General features: G+C 38.8%; 1 protein-coding gene across 3 annotated transcripts in view; it reads right to left on the bottom strand.

The window, feature by feature from the left end:
• WDR70 (WD repeat domain 70) overlaps positions 1–17469 on the bottom strand; it is a 303223-nt gene that overhangs the window by 195284 nt on the left and 90470 nt on the right. The gene's annotated exons all lie outside the window — the stretch shown is intronic.

Genomic DNA, 17469 nt, shown 5'->3' with positions numbered 1-17469 from the left:
TGACATTTCCATTTGCATGTCATAAGCATTTCAAACATAACAGGCCCAATAGGGAAATCTTGATTCTTACTGCCCACTTCATTTGCAATAAACTTCTTTCCTAGTTGCTAAAGCTACAAACGTGGAAGTAATCCTTAAAGACTCCAATAACCACTAAACTCTCTTCTCTCTACCCACCCAGATTCAATCCACTAGCTAGTCCTGTCAGTTCAACCCAAAGCACATCTCAAATCTATCCACTCTATCCACTTTTCTCCCTTTTCACTACTACAACTCTTATATGAACCAACATTATCTCGTGTCCCTACATCAGTTATTATGTACTGTGACAGGCCTGTGACTAGTCTCTCTACTTTTACTCTTGTGTAATGTGTTCCACAAAGCAATCAATAAAATAGAGACACAAATTTAGAGGACAAACATATGGGCACCAAGGGGGGAAAGTGGAGGGGGGGGGGATGAACTGGGAGATTGGGATTGACATATATACACTAATATGTATAAAATAGATAACTAATAAGAACCGCTATACAAAAATAAAAAAATAAAATACAAAAAAATTTACAAAATAAAGTGTAAGGTAACCCCCCACACACAAAAAAAGCAATCAATATCGTCCTTTAAAAATATACTTCTAAAAATGCCACTGCTTTTTATCCTCTACTGGCTTTCCAACATCTTTCCACAGTGTACAAAAGCTTATATCTTCCAGCTCCTGCTTTCTTTACAACCTCCCTAACTTTGTGCTCCTTCTTGCCCAGAATGCACACACCTCCCTGGTCTTCTTTCATTTCTTCCCATACATGTGACTCTTTCCCCACATCGGGGCCTTTACACATGCTTTTCCATCTGCTGGAAAGCTCTTTTTCCACTTTTACGTGACTGGCTTACTCTCACTCTTTCAATCTCAGCTTACATGCCACTTATTCAAATGAGTATTGCCTGGCCCTCTGTCTAAGTGAATATGGCCTATTCCGTTCTTCTCTACCAGAGAACCTGTCCATTTCCTTGATAATAGTCACCATAATTCGTAATGCTATATCTATTAACTTCTTATTTGATTCTTGACCCTGTGTTAATGTTTTACATATTCATAAATAAACAAATAAGGATGGGAAAAAACCTAAAACAATATAAACTGAAACAAATGAACCCTACTGTATTTCAAATGAATAACAAATACACTGAAAGGAAAAACAGCAGTAACTATACACCCTGTCGTGGGTTGAACGGTGCCCCCCCCCCAAAAGATATGTCCACGTCCTAATCAGTGGAACCTGTGAATAGACCTTATTTGGAAAAAGAATATTTTCAGATATAATTAAGCATCTCAAGATAAGGTCACTCTGAATTATCTGGGTCAGCCCTAAATTTGATAACAAGTATCTTCAAGTATCCTTATAAGAGACAGAAGAGGAGAAGACACAAAGAGGAGAAGGCTCTGTGAAGATGGAAGCAGAGACTGGAGTTTCACAGCCACAAGGATGCCTAGAGTCACCAGAGGCTAGAAGAGGCGAGGAACGATTCCTCCAGAGCCGTTGTGGGGAGCATGGCCATGTGAATACCTTGATTTCAGACTTCTGGCCTCCAAAATTGTGGAAGAAAAAATTTCCGTTGTTTTAAGCTACCAGGTGTGTGGTACTCTGTTACAGTAGTCCTAGGAAACTACTAATATATACTTCCAGTCTAAAGACCAAAAGAACGGTAAATAAATACTACACTCCAGTTAATATGTCTGCGTCTTTTTTTGCAACGGTATGTGTTAACAATTCGGAAACTGCTTTCAATACAATGAAGATTTAAGCAATATGTGAGGAAATATGTTGAAGATAATGGGAGTCGAGTTTCTCACTGTTGGAGAAGGGAGTTACTAAAGTGGAAAAGGGGAAGACTAGAACGAACTTTGTGGTTTTTGACTGAAACTGGGGATATCAATATGAACTCATGGTTTTTAATAGGTAGATGTAAAATTAAGGGTAAATGTACATTTGTAAATTATTCTCTAGCTTTATATGCTGCAAATGTCTAGAAACAATGACACCACAGCAAATGTAGCACAGATATCCTGGTTTTTAAATATCATTCTCCACTAAAGGAACCAGGGCTCCTTGGAGAAATGATTGTTTTGGGGGCTGAGGTAGGAAAAGTACAAGATGAACACAGAACATTTGGTTATGCTAAAAAAATAAGAAAGTGTTGCAAAAATGACAGGGATATGCTAAAAAGATAAAATGCATGTTGGAGAGGCTTCCACCAGCTAAACCTGGGACAATCAGGGCATCAAAATAAATAAAGTAATGGATTATAAACATTGACTAAAATAGGAACCCTTGAATGCATATTAATATAATAAAGAAATAAATAAGAGAAAGCTCTTCCTTACAGAATACTAATAAATATAAGATAAATTATAGAGTTAGAAAAATCATCAGTTTGCAATCATGACAGTAATACCTGATTCAGACAAGAACCATCAATGGATGCTAAAACTAATGGAGGAAAGTCTGATAATACACAGGGTAATTGCATGGTCTCAAAATCTCCCTGCAAATGGCTTAATAAGGACAAAGAGATAATCGTAACTTTATAGTGAAGAAGAAATCTGGTAGGTTCCATCTTAACAAGTGATCCAAGTTTACATCATCAATACTGGGATGCAACTGACATCACGACTTTCTGATATGAGGAAGTAAGGAGGGTACAATATCATTTGTGGGTCAATCTTTCTAGAAATGCATACCCTGACTCTAATTATGAGAAAAAACAGGCAAAATCAAATTCTACATTTTACAAAATAACTGTCTTACAGTCTTCAAAAATATCAAAGTAACAAAACGGGGTGGGGAGGGGTGGGCAGAGGAACTATTCCGAATTAAAGAAGACAAAAAGTCATGATGATTGAACTGGTGAGAAAATAATCAGGAACAAGATCATTAAGATAACTGATGAAAAGACTAGATAATAGTATTTTATCAACATTAAATTCATGGTTATATAAAAAAATGTAATGTTATTAGGAACACCACACTAAAGAATTTAAGAGCAAAGGAGCATGATGTTTGCAACTTGTTTTCAAAAGCTGGGGGAAATTAAACTCACATACATAATTTTTATGTATGTGCATATACATATGCATGTGAGTGAATGTGGGGTGTATAAGTGAGGTGGGAGGAAAGGAGGGAGAGGGGAGGAAGACTGTATATTAGTCAAGGGAGGAAGGGAGGAAGAGATGAGAGGGAGATAAAGCAATGGGGTGAAATGTTAGCAATTGGTAAATCTGAAAAAGGGGTATAAAAAAGCTGTGTACTGATTTTACAACTTTTCTGTAAATTTGAAATTACATGAAAATAAATACTTTAAAAAATATATTCTGGCTTCTCTGTGAAGAAAAGTCTGCTGCAAAAAAAAAAAAGAGGAGGGCTTCCCTGGTGGCACAGTGGTTAAGAATCTGCCTGCCAATGCAAGGGACACGGGTTCGAGCCCTGGCCCGGAAAGATCCCACATGCCGTGGAGCAACTAAGTCCGTGTGCCACAACTTCTGAGCCTGTGCTCAAGAGCCCGTGAGCCACAACTACTGAGCCCACGTGCCACAACTACTGAAGCCTGCATGCCTAGAGCCTGTGCTCCACAACAAGAGAAGCCACGGCAATGAGAAGCCTGTGTACCACAACGAAGAGTAGCCCCATCTCGCCGCACCTGGAGAAAGCCCGTACGCAGCAACAAAGACCCAACGCAGCCAAAAATAAAAACAAATAAATAAATAAATAATTTTTTAAAAAAAGAGGAATTAAGAGGGTCAACTGGGAAGATATTGATGTGATTCATGTGGAAATTGACAGTGGCCTGGACTAGGGAACAGCAAGAAAGTGTTCAGAAGTCGGAAGATTTGGGATACATTTTAAAGACATAGACAATTGGATTCCCTAAAGAATTGGATCTGGGCTATAATAACAGATGAAGCCAATGCCTGTGATCTAAGCAGCTGTGTGAATGGGGTTACTGTATAAATACATGTCATTCTTTCTGGCCATGGAGAACATGAACCTCATTCTGTGTTTAGGGAATTCGCCCCAAAAATGACTCTTCATAGAAGACAGAGGCTACCTCTCATAGAGAAGCAACAAGTCAGATGCCAACTTTGCCAGCCTCCCTTACACATACGACACAGGAAATGCAATTGAGCTCCAGCCACGACATTCATTTTGAGCTGTGACTCAAAGACAATGAGGATACCCTCTTTCTATCTCAGTCCATTCAGGCTGCTACAACAAAAATACCATAAACTGAGTGGCTTATAAACAACAAACATTTATTTCTCATAGTGCTGGAGGCTGGGAAGTTCAAGATCAAGGCAGTTTTAGTGTCCAAACTTCCTAATTTACATATGCAGTCTTTCTGCTATAACCTCACATGGTGAAGGGGAAAGAGAAGTTTCTCTGTCCACTTTCATAAGGGCACTAAACTCATTCATGAGAGTCCTGCCTTCATGACCTAATCATCACCTAAAGGCACCACCTCCTAGTAACATCACGTTGGGGTTAGGATTTCAACATATGAACTTGGGGGAGACACAACATTCAGACCTGAAGGAGGACTCTCCTTAAGGACAGCAGTACTGCATCTCCTGCAAGACAGAGTTCCCTGCTCTTCAGTAGCAGTGGTACAAGCTGCGACATTCAATGTCCGGCAGTGACCATAACGATTTTATCAGCAAACCAGGTTTGTAGCATGGTTTGGGGGCATTGTTCCTACATTTCACATCAAGTGTCATTCACCCCTTCTAGCAGTCTCATTACACATAAGTCAAGTAGAGTAAGCTTCCGCTGCAAGATCAGGTACTGAAATCCTCGCTCATAATTTTTATCAGGGAACTGCAGTGAATTAAAATATATTTTGCAGGAGGTTCCAGTTTCACTCCAGATGGAACATACATATTCCATCCTATCACTCCATCTGATTACAATAAGTTCTGAAAAAAATTTTTAAAGTTACTGCCAGAAGACACTGAATAGTAGATAAGATCAAGCAAAAAGCATATAGAACCCAGGTCCCAAGGAGCAGTGAGGTGATGAGTTTCCTGGGGATGTTTTTTGCCTTCTCACTTCCCGCCATAGGCTCCGGGGCAGCCCACATTGACAACTGAGAGCAAGAGCAGATAGACGGGGTTCCAAGAAAAGGTTGCAATCTCCAGAGAGTAGGGGTGGTGGGTAGGGAGAGTAGTGAAGCACCTGGGAGACAAAGCTCTTGTGAACTGACCTACCCTATGCCAGGCAAGCACAAGGAACAAAGCTGCCAGTCTCCCCTCAGTGCTGGTACCAGAAATGCAAGTAGCCCTTACGGGCCAAAGAACTACTGACTGCCTCTTTTCACACCAAGCAAGCAGTGGCTCTGAGGTGGCACTTCTCATCCTCCCAACCAGCTGCAGTGGCCCTGTGAGGCGATTACAGCAGATGACCACCAGCAACAAAACAGTAACTGCCCTCTCCCTGGTGACAGGAGAAGCCCTTCAGGGAGGATATCTATTGGCTCTCCTGACCCTACACCAGGGAAAGGCCAGCAACAAAGAGGCATGGCATCTCCTCTCGTGACCCAAAAGCAGAAAGGACAGCAACCTCAATGGGGTAGAACACTTTTGATGTCCCATGCTCTCTACTAGGCCAACATTAGCAACAAAGTAAGCCTAAGCCTTCCAACCATACAATAGCATTTGTAGGACAGAAACCTTCTGATACTCTGTGCTTTACACTGGGATAATGCCAACACAGACTAGCAGCACTCTCTTTTCCCACCAACTCATAGAAGCAGCTGCTGAGGGGTAGGTAAAACTTGATTTCCCCATCCCATTCCAGCTTTGCCCAAAGGCATACCCAGTTATAGGAACTGCTACTTAGCACAAAAAGAGTAAGTCTCTGGTTTTCCAGCAAGAACACCAGAACAGAAAACTTCTGAAAACAGAGGGTAAAGGGAAAATTATGGGCTTAAGGAATAAGAAATCTAGAGAAAAATATCATCTAAATCTGTACAAAAAGTCCTGAGCTCACTCCTGAGGTACATATATGTAAAACCTGTCAGAATCAACTGAAGAAAAGCACTGAGATCTCAAGATGGTGCAGACTACCATCAAGGTTCCACACAGACTCCTGGGTAACACACACATGAGACAAACCACAATAGCATACAGAAGCATAAAGGCTTTGGAAATTAAACCAATACCGAAGTAAAAACAGCTCACAGAAGTCAGGTCAAGACATACAGTCTAAAACTAATCAGATTAACTGTCAGCTAAAAAGAAACCTCATATTCACATAAGTAAAAAAACCTCTAGCATTTTCCAGAAGTTTTAGACAGGAGTCAGAATCTCATAACACAGTATTCAAAGTGTCAAGGATACAATCCAAAATTTAACATAAAAAGAACCAGGAAAATCTAACCAGCTCTCAAGAAATAAGACAAAAGATGTCAACCACAAGATGACCCAAATGTTAGAATTCTCAGAAAATTACTTTAAATCAGTGTTTACAATCATGATACAAAAAGGGAAAGCAAACACTTTTGAAACAAATACAAAGATAGACATGGCTCAGCAAAGAAAAACAGACTAATTTTTTTTAATGGTTGTTCTGAAAAATACAATAATGGAAATTAAAACTTCACTGGAGGGGCCCAATAGCAGAAGGATACATCAGAGGACAGAGTCAGTGAACTCGAAGACAGGTCAATAGAAATAATTCAATCTAAACCATAGGAAGAAAAAAGAATAGGGAAAAAATGAGCAGAGACAATAATATTAGACAATATCAAAAGATTTAGTATTCATGTTATATAAGATTCAGAAAGAGGATAGGTGCAAAATATTTTTGAAGAAATAATGACTAAAAATTTCCCCAAAGTGGTGAAAAATGTAAACTTACAGATCTAAGAACCTCAGTGAATTCCAAACAAAATGAACTGAAAACAAAAAACAAACTAATGAAAGCCAGAAGACAGTGGAACAACACTTTTAAAGTACCGAGAGAAAAATACTGTCAAGTTAAATGTACAGAAAATGTACTTCAGAAGTGAAGGTGAAATAAAGACATTCTAAGATGAAAGAAAACTAAGAGAACTAATTCACATGGAAAATAAAAGAATAACAAAAAATCTCAAGACTCATTTTATTATTTCAAGAATATTTATTATTATTTTATTCTTATTATTTTATTATTTCAAAAAATATTAATTTAAGAATAATCATGAGGACCTTCCTGGTGGTGCAGTGGTTAAGGATCCTCCTGCCAATGCAGGGGACACGGGTTCGAGCCCTGGTCCGGGAAGATCCCATATGCCACAAAGCAACTAAGCCCACGCACCGCAACTACTGAGTCTGTGCTCTAGAGCCCACGAGCCACAACTACTGAGCCCACGTGCCACAACTACTGAAGCTCGCGTGCCTAGAGCCTGTGCTCTGCAAGCCACTGCAATGAGAAGCCTGTGCACCGCAATGAAGAGTAGCCCCCCACTTGCCGCAACTAGAGAAAGCCTGCACGCAGCAATGAAGACCCAATGCAGCCAAAAATAAACTAATTAATTTTAAAAAATAATCATGAAAAGAAGGAACAAAGTTAAAGGATTCACACTTTCCAATTTCAAAATTACCTACATGTCAATGTTAATAGCAGCTTTACTCATAAAGCTTTGTAAGTAAAACATGTTTTGCCAATGGAACAGATGTGCAGTGAGAGGGAAAGGGAGAAGAAGACGTTTCAAGGAGAGAATAATCAACTGTGTCAAACACTGCTGAGAGTTACAGTATTATGAGAACTGACCACCAGATATGAATGGCATGATGCGTGGGCGCCATGAACAGATAAGTGAGTTAGGTTCCCCTCAATTCTGTGCACCTAAGGTACTAAAAGATAGTAATTAAACTGGCTCATATAGTAAAATCATAGGACTGTCAGGGATCCCATTAAGCTCTTTCCAAAATAGAAATTTGCCAGTCTTTGCTTATTTAAGAAAAAAAAAAAAAAAGAATTTCTAATACCAAGAAGTAAATAGGTACCTGATCTAGTTTCACCCCATTAATAATCTGCCTCTGGGAAAACAGCTCATGATTTGCAACAGAAGGAACACTCCAATAACCCCAAGATATGCCCTACCTTTAAGGACTTAGATCCTAAACTGCCTTGGCTTCCTCAATCTTGCACACTACTCCACACCTTCATTCTCCCTCTCTGCTTAGCTCAGCTCCACCTCCACTGACATCTCCACCTGGCCTCTTAATCTAATGTGGAGCCTCCTTACCTCCCAGTCAGTTCCTAGTTTACCATCTTCCTCTCCCACTCCCAGACTCAGGGATTCACCCTTTCTCAGCACAATGGGTGCTGCTCAGTCCAGTTCTTAGAATCCACTTCCTATGCTTTGACATAACAACAGCCCCAAAACTGACCCAGCCCATACAGGTCTTGAAGGCAGGCTCCAGAAAACAGGTCATCTACCGATATTTGTTGATTAGAGTTGAAATAGCATCTTGAAATATAAAGGATAGTTCTAAGAGGACCAAAAGAATATACCTATTACATAGAACAGCATGATAAAATGTGGTCACCTTAGTTGTTGAATATACAGAATATGAAAACAAATAGTAAGTTAAACTGAAGAAATCTAAAAGACTATGAGTGTTGCTTCTTGTTTGTAAAGACAAGAGTATGACAAAGGCAATGGGAATGTTAAGTACCCTTGTGTTAAAACAGTGATGAAAATTAGTCATAACAAAAAATGAAGTTCAACTAAGGATTCTTAAATGGAACTAAACAGATTCAGTACCACAGCTAACATTAGTGGAAAAATTTTTAAGTGACACCTATTAAAGAAGAGTCAGTGACTAAAATACTTTTTCATCAAATAAACTAGGTTTTCGCTCTTTCTCCTTTATCTAAACATAGGCAGACACCCCTGGAAAAACAATTTTTTCCCCTCCTTTATTTAACAGTCTTAACTGGAAAGAGCCTAGTAGAAAGAATGAAACATCTATTTGTTTCTCATAATATGCTAAACTTTGCATACAGAGAGGACATTATCAAACTGTGATGACTATTGGTTTCCTCTAACACACACGCACACACACATACACAAACACACACAGAGGTGTGCTGAGCAATACTTGTCAGTCCATACCCCTGTGGCAGCCTCATGACAAAAGCTGTAAAATAGCTGCCTCGCCGAAGCGCCATTTGTAGTCACTGAATGAAGTAAGGCTCTGTGACCCACAAAAATGAAAGTACCCATGTCTTTGGCATGGTGAGCTAGCTAACAGAAGCAACTCCTATGAAGAGAGCTTTAATCCAAAAGTTCTTCTTAACCAAAGTCTATTCATGGGCTTTCAGGAATCACCAAACTTCCTGAAGTTGCCAGCAAGATTTTGTGTCTATATATTTTGCTGGAGAAAACGTTCATAGCTTGATTTTGGGAGGTGGCAAACGTCTTCTCTAATGGACTACATAGTAACTATTTTAGGCTTTCTGGGCCACATGGTCTTTGAGGCAACTACCCAAATTCTACCACTGTAAGCACAAAAGCAGTCATAGACAATAGTAAATGAATGGGCATGGCTGTGTTTCAGTAAAACTTTTACTTACAAAAAACAGGCTGCAGGCTGGATTTGGACCACAGGCTATAGCCTGCTGACCCCTGTTGTAATCCATCACACTCTTCGTCATTTACTTCTAGGAATCAAGGAATCTGAAGTCCAAATCTTTCTAATTCCTGAGCAATTTTAAAATCCATCTGAAGACATCAAAGAGATCGATTCATTCTTCTTAGATCTACTCAACTCCAATGACCTCTTCTAAGATATTTCAGCAGCCCCAATTATGGCTAACTCTGTCCACAGATAGTTCCTTTTCTGAAATCAAGAACTTTCTTTTCAACATCTTAAATTTCAACCAATCACTCAGTGTAAACCTGAGTGTCCTTTTGCTGTACTTACAATGCACAACTTTTATTATGGAATAACCCCCTCCTCATCATCATTGTACTCCATTCAAACACCTCGGGCTCATGAATAGACTCAGGGATATCATACGAATATGCTGAATGACTACCTACAAATTTAGATTTGGTGGCCATTAATGCTCCCACAACTCTTCCAGCAAGTTTCCTCTCACGCCCTCAATAGCTATTCCAAGCCTTCACTGTTCTACATAAGGCCTCATCCCAACATCTCCTAACACAAAACTAGGAAATGACCCTGTGACTACATGGTGATACCTTCAACTGCCTATCTAAGGCTCACCACCTATAAATGTACCTGCACATGAGTCCATCCTTATCCCTCCGTTCCCAGTGTAAATAAATACCCTCTTCTACTCAAAGCTAATTCCTGCTCTTATGGTTTTTTTTTTTTTTTTTTGGTTGGTTTTTTTGTGTGTGTGCTGCACGCGGGCCTCTCACTGCTGTGGCCTCTCCTGCTGTGGAGCATAGGCTCCAAATGCGCAGGCCCAGCGTCCATGGCTCACGGGCCCAGCCGCTCCGCGGCATGTGGGATCTTCCCGGACCAGGGCACGAACCCGTATCCCCTGCATCGGCAGGCGTACTCTCAACCACTGCGCCACCAGGGAAGCCCTGCTCTTATGTTTGATCTCTATCACTACCACCTCCTCAGGGACTTTCATAATTACTTAGTATGTTTGGTATTTGCAGAACCATGTTAGTTTTCTATTGCTGTGTAACAAATTACCACAAACTTAGGGGTTTAAAACAACTCCAATTTATTAGCTAACAGTTTTGGGGGTCAGAAGTCCAGTCACAATCCAGAAGGCAGAATTTTCTGCTCAGGGTCTCGTAGACTAAAATCAGGATGTCGGTAGGGCTTCCTTCTGGAGGCTCTGGGGAAGCATTTGTTTCCAAGTTCATTCAGATTGCTGGCAGAATCCAACTTCTTGTGGGTGCAGGACTAAGATGCCTATTTCATTGTATCTGTCAGCTGGGGGCTGCTCTCAGCCTCTAGAGGCTGTGTCCTTGCCACATGGATTCCTTCACCTTCAAAGCCAGCAAATGAAAAGCTTTCTCTTGTTGAATCTGAATTAGGCAAAGCCATGCCCCAAAATCTTTGCAAAAACAATCTCTTCTTGACATATACACACTACCATATATAAAATAGATAACTAATAAGGACCTACTATATAACACAGGGAACTCTACTCAATACTCTGTAATGGCCTATATGGGAAAAGAATCTAAAAAAGAGTGGATATATATATATATGTGCAACTGATTCACTTGCTGTACACCTGAAACTAACACATTGTAAGTCAACTATACTCCAATTAAAAAAAAAAAAGAATAGGGGAAAAAGAAATCCCTTCTTTATCCATAGCCCTTGCTGAAATGGCTAAGAAATAACCTCCTTAAGCTTCCTAGAGGTCACCTGGTTTGTTTGAGAAAATCTGTGAGGCACATGCTTCATTTCTTGAAAAAGTCTTTAGTGTGACTGAATATTCTGACCTTTTGATCTTTCTGAGGTTTTAGCAAAAGGTTATATAGCCACACCCTAGGCTTTTTTCCTCTATGCCACACTTTCAGAAGCAATTTCTTCATTTTAACATTCTTTGCCATCTGGACAGGTTCAAAATTAACTAAATCATCTAGTACTCATTCCTTTCTAATAAGATTTCTCTCAGTTTATCTTTTTTTCTCTCATATTTTATTATAAGTAGCAAGAAGAAACCAGGCAGTACTTTCAACATTTTGCTTGGAAATCTCCTTGGCTATAGCTATGCACCCAACTTCATCACTGAGGTTCTGCTTGCATCTTCAAAGCCTTGAACAGAGAATCCCCCTTGAGTCAAATCCCTCGAATTTTAAAATCCTTTTTTGCCAGGAAGAGCCCAATCCCTTTTAAGGGCTCATCTGATTAGGCAGGATGCACTGAAGATAATCTTCCTTTCTTAAAGACAACTGTGCCAGACAATATAACCTCATCACAGAAGTATCTCATCATAGTCATTGGTCACATCCACTCAAGGGGAGGGGCAGGGAATCTTGGGTGCCTTCTTAGAATTCTTCCTACAAGGACTGTGTGTGTAGCAATTCTGAAATTAACTTTCTATGAACTATACCATTTAAGAAATGAGAAAATATACTGGTGATGCTGGAGGCCACGTTTCTCACTGGAGAAGTGAAATACAAATATGGAATGGGGAAAGGCTAGGAACTTGGATTAGAATTGGATATATCAGGGTGAACTCATGATTATTTAATATATTTTGTTTATTTTTTGGTTGGTTGGTTTATCCTCCCAGCCCCAGCTCTGGCTTCTGAAATAGTCTAGAAGCATTAACACCTCAGCAGCAATGAACATATCCAGTGCTCAGATGTTGATTGTAAATAGAATTCCCTATGCAAAAGAGCCATGGAATGCTAGAGAAATCAGAACAGAAAAGTACAAGGTGAGCCAGGAACTTTCGTTGTGCCAGAATGTAAGAAAGTACCCCCCAAATGATGGGGATATGTCAAAAGGATAGAAACCAGTGTTATGGTGTTTCTATTAGATAAAAAGCTCTGGAAATATTCAGAAATTGCAAAGAAACACAATGTACTTTAAATCACTGCATTTTTTAGAGTTTATATTTGCAGTTAAAACCTTCAGTTACAAATGCTTAAGGAAATAAAAATATACCTAGAATTCACAGTTTACAATATTTTACTCCTAAGCAACAATATTTACCATTAAAAGGACATGACTAAAATATTTCATCTCCAAATAATAAGGGCAATTTTCTGGAGTGGCTGGATATCAGAATAACTACATGTACTATTCAAAGATAAATACAGCATTTGAAAATACCTTTTCCCCAGAATTCCTTATAAAGCTTCTAATCTCCATAACTAAAGTACACTCACAGAGAGATGGCCCACTAAAATATTCAAGAATTCTGGTGTCCCCTGAGCCTGTACCCTCCCACTTTAGCCAAGTAATTATGAAATAAATGGCACAGAACTGTTTTAATGTTGAAAAAGAAAAAAGCTGAAGGCAAAGTATGTGTCTAAGAGTTTAAAGTAATAGAGAAAAACACTCTCTGGGACTTCCTTGGCGGTGCATGGGTTAAGACTCTGCACTTCCACTGCAGGGGGCACAGGTCTGATCCGTTGTAGAGAACTAAGAGAACTAAGATCCCACATGCCATAGGGCGCGGTCAAAAAAAAGAACAGAAAAAAAGAAAAACACTCTCTGATTGGAAGTAATGTACTAACATTCTCGTTTAGAATAAATAAGTTTTAGAGGACAATATAACTACAGTTTTTAAAGCATGCTTTTGAATGGTTTAAGGGTTGATTCCTGTTTATCCTTGTCCAACTTTCCTAATGACTTAAACCTGAAGAAGGTCCCATTTTCCCAGACAATATAACCAATAAATCCCATGAACCCCAGATCAGTGACCTTCATAGTTTAAAGACACAGCAGAACTTGATTTTCAAAGGATATCTTACAGAGAGCTCCAACACATAAAACAGACAAAATTGGAACTTCTCTGGCTGAAGGAGGAGGCCTGCTGCCCCTCACTCACACTCTAAGGCCTCTCATTCCACCCCACTACAGGCCCTGAGGCACTGGCATACAATCCCAAGACTGCAGAACATGTAAAATGTGGCAACAAACAATAAATGATGTAAAGGTTCCGGTGTGATCAAAAAAAATGTTTTTCAGAGGCATAAAGGAAAAAATACAGAAATTGACATCTTAATAGTGATTATATTTGGATAGTAGAATTATGAGTATTTTTTCTTTTTTTATTTTCCAAATTTTTAATAGTCAATAAGAATTACTGTTAGAAACCCAATAAACTATTTTCAAAAGGTATAAATATAAATAGTCTCCCCGTAATGCATTGTGTTGCAGTATGTAACAAAAAAAAAATTCTGTACCACTATAGGTACACATCAAAAAGAAATATATACATACACACAAAGACACAAAGATTAGAGATAAAAATCTAATGATATAACAATTTAATAATCTAATTAGAAAGGCCTGTTTATGTTTGAAGTACATAATGTTTTATCATAATAGATCATATATATTTAACAGTTTCCTTTAATGTCCTACTTGTTGAACTTTCCAGTAAAGCCACAAGTTAATAATTACTCTTGGAATCAGAAAAGAAGCTTAGAAATTAAGAAAAAGTGTCCCATGAAATCTGCTTCTTTCAAATAATAATTCTTGCATTTCTAAAACCCATCACTCAAGCCAAAGACTACAATTAAGTTACAAGTAATGTTTCCTAAACAAATAGTTAATTATATTTGCTTCTGGAAAATGGAGAGAGTAAATATTAACCATGATTTTGAAATCAAAGTAAAGATAATATTAGACAAGATTGGGAGAGTTATAATATTTAGTTAGAATATATGGTTGTTTTTGCATATTGGTAATTAACTTAATATTTTAATTTCCTACATTTCTACACAGATTTGTTTATCCACGCTCATCCTACTTTCCCAATAATCTTACTCTATGTAATATATATATATTTATATAAACATATATATTTCTGAAATAAATATATATGTATTTTTCTGAAATTGCAGAAACAACCAGATACAGAACCAACCAGATTTCTTTCTTCTTGAAATTTTCTTGGCTAAAACCTAAATCCACAAAGTCTTAGTCTTTTTAAAATGTAAGAAGCCCTGAGAGGCTGAAATCATTAAGAGCTTAGAAACTGGCAAAAAGTTCTCTTCCTCATATTATTTAAGCAAAATTGTCTATGGTAACCATAAACTAAAAAATATTAAGTTAAATAAGAGTTTTTAAAGCTTTCCTTTCCACAAACAAAAAAAGTTTTAGATCCCAAAAGCTTCAAATAAAACAGATAAAAACAGAACTATTTGACTTTAAGATAGGGAGATTGATCTGGAACCCTATCTGCTTTATTTCCTTATCACCATCACCCTCAAAACAACATCTTTGGTGGAATCCTTAGGGCAATGATTTTAAGATGAGGGGAGAGAAACTCTAGTGGAATACGTGGGGGAAAAAAAAACACTATTCAAGCCACCACTACAATATAATTGCATATAGCATTATGTTTAAATTATATTTGAATGCTGTTTGAATCACCTAACACACACTGGACTCTCAATAAACAGTCAATAAACAAAAGGAAAGGCATGAGACTGTGATCCTCATTAGAATTAAGAGGCATTTCACTAGGCTTCAGCAGAGGGCAGTTTGAAACACACTGTATTAATTTATTCCAATAGCTCAACTAAAGCACCTAAAATAGATTACAGTCAATTCTCATTACTCGCAGTAGTTATGGTCTACAAAGTTCTGCAAACACTGAATTATCAAATACAGGATTAGATTACTTCAAGTCTCTGGTCACATTTTTGTCAACCAATCAATACATAACTTTGTTTTATGTATGTTTGTGTTTAAGGACATCTTTTATTTAACATATATAGTTGAGTCATTAACAATGAACTCATAGTCAACAGCACTATAACTCTTTCCTGAATGAAGCTTATCTAACACATGTATTTTCTCTACTAGGCACATCAAAGACTTTCTTGAACTTAGGTAACACTTGACAGGACTACAGCAATTCAGCCCTGGGGGACATTTTAAACAGCAAGATCACCAACTAAAAGCACAAAAATAAGAAAAATGTAGCATTAACTAGACTTCCAAAAGGACACCTGATTACAGCATGAGACCTGAAACAAGAAGGTGGAGCATCGCCTTGCTCAAAAGTTTTTTTGCCACACTGTGCCAGATGCATGTCTGGAAATTACCATGAAAATGCTGTGAGTATTGATTTGGGGGTTACAAAAAAGTGTTAGCAAGTAGGTGAGCTTGCAAATACAGAAATCACAAATAATGAGGATCGAGTGTATTTTCTTAGACAATCAAATCTCATGTAAGATGGTGATTCAGGCACAACCTGAAGGTACTAGATAGGAGGGGAAGAAAGAGTGAAAATCAGAATTCAAATGAAGGCTCAAAATTCTACATCAACCATATCCACTGACACTTTAACATATCTTTAAATCATTTTTATTTATGTATAGGAGAGATTTACTTAGAGAAATATTACAACATATAAAAACTACATAAAGTCTTAATTTCCACTCATACAGTGGTAGACTTGATATAATGCATAATAAAAACCTTTTAGGGCTTCCCTGGTGGCGCAGTGGTTGAGAGTCCGCCTGCCGATGAAGGGGACACGGGTTTGTACCCTGGTCTGGGAAGATCCCACATGCCGCGGAGCGGCTGGGCCCGTGGGCCATGGCCGTTGGGCCTGCGCATCTGGAGCCTGTGCTCCGCAACGGGAGAGGCCACAACAGTGAGAGGCCCGCGTAACGCAAAAATTTAAAAATTTTTTTAAGAAAACAACACCTTTTAAAATCCAGAATGCACAAAGTGCTGCACAGTGTGGTCACTAAATTAAAAATTGCATTATTGTTCCCAATCCATCACCCCTCCCTGAATCCACAACCTCTGACATGAGGTACTACAGTTCCTCTCACTAGAGACCAGATGTTACTCATGGTCGTGTGATTTGCTTTGGTCAGTGGAATGTTCGTGGACATGATATGAGCAATGGCTTGAAATATGCTTTCAGAGTTGGAGTTTCCTTCTTGTATTTCTGTCATCACCATAAGAAAAACATGCCCTCAGGTAGTCTGTTAGTACAAGGAGGAACATAGTCACACGGAACAAGCCTACACTCTTATCTGCAGCTTGGAGCCAAGCCCAGGCAAGAGCAGCCAACCCATATGTATGTTAGCAATTATAAATAAGCCATTAAGTTTCATAGCATTATTGGGACTACAGTTGATATTTAATATACATTAATTTTAAAATATCATTATACCACTAAAATCCTTTACATAAAAAGATTGATGAGACCCTCTTTCATTGTTGTCCTAAAGCCTAGTACATAGTAGGTTTGTGGTAGACTGTATTTCAAAAGATGGCTGCATTCATATCTCCCAACCCCCAAGATACCTTACAATGTGATCTTGCCATTCACCCACCAAATGGTGAAGTCTCTCTCCTCTCTCCCCGAATTTGGGCTGGTCCTATGAGGCTGTGTAAGACTCAACACCAGACCTTAAGAAATCTGAAGTTCCCATGTTCATCCTTCATGGAACCTAGTCACCAAGCAGCAAGTCAAACCACACTAAGTGTCTACCACACTGTGAGAAAGCCCAAACTAGACACGTGGAAGGAGAAAGGGGGCAGGGTTGGAGGGAGAGAACGTGTGTGTGTGTGCGCGTGTGTGTGTGTGTGTGTGAGAGAGAGAGAGAGAGAGAGAGAGAGAGAGAGAGAGAGAGAGAGAGAGAGAGAGAGAGAGAGAGAGAGAAGGGGCAGGGGAAAGAGGAAGAGAAAAAGAAATGCCACTGGTGAGAGCACCAGGTGTAAACCATCAGAGAAAGGCCATTTTGGACTTTACAACTATCCTAGTGCCCCAGCTGACA

This window comes from Kogia breviceps, chromosome 4, assembly GCF_026419965.1.
Source record: "Kogia breviceps isolate mKogBre1 chromosome 4, mKogBre1 haplotype 1, whole genome shotgun sequence".
Taxonomy (NCBI): domain Eukaryota; kingdom Metazoa; phylum Chordata; class Mammalia; order Artiodactyla; family Physeteridae; genus Kogia; species Kogia breviceps.
Note: the sequence above shows the minus strand (reverse complement) of the source record. Positions and strands in the feature narration are given on the sequence as shown.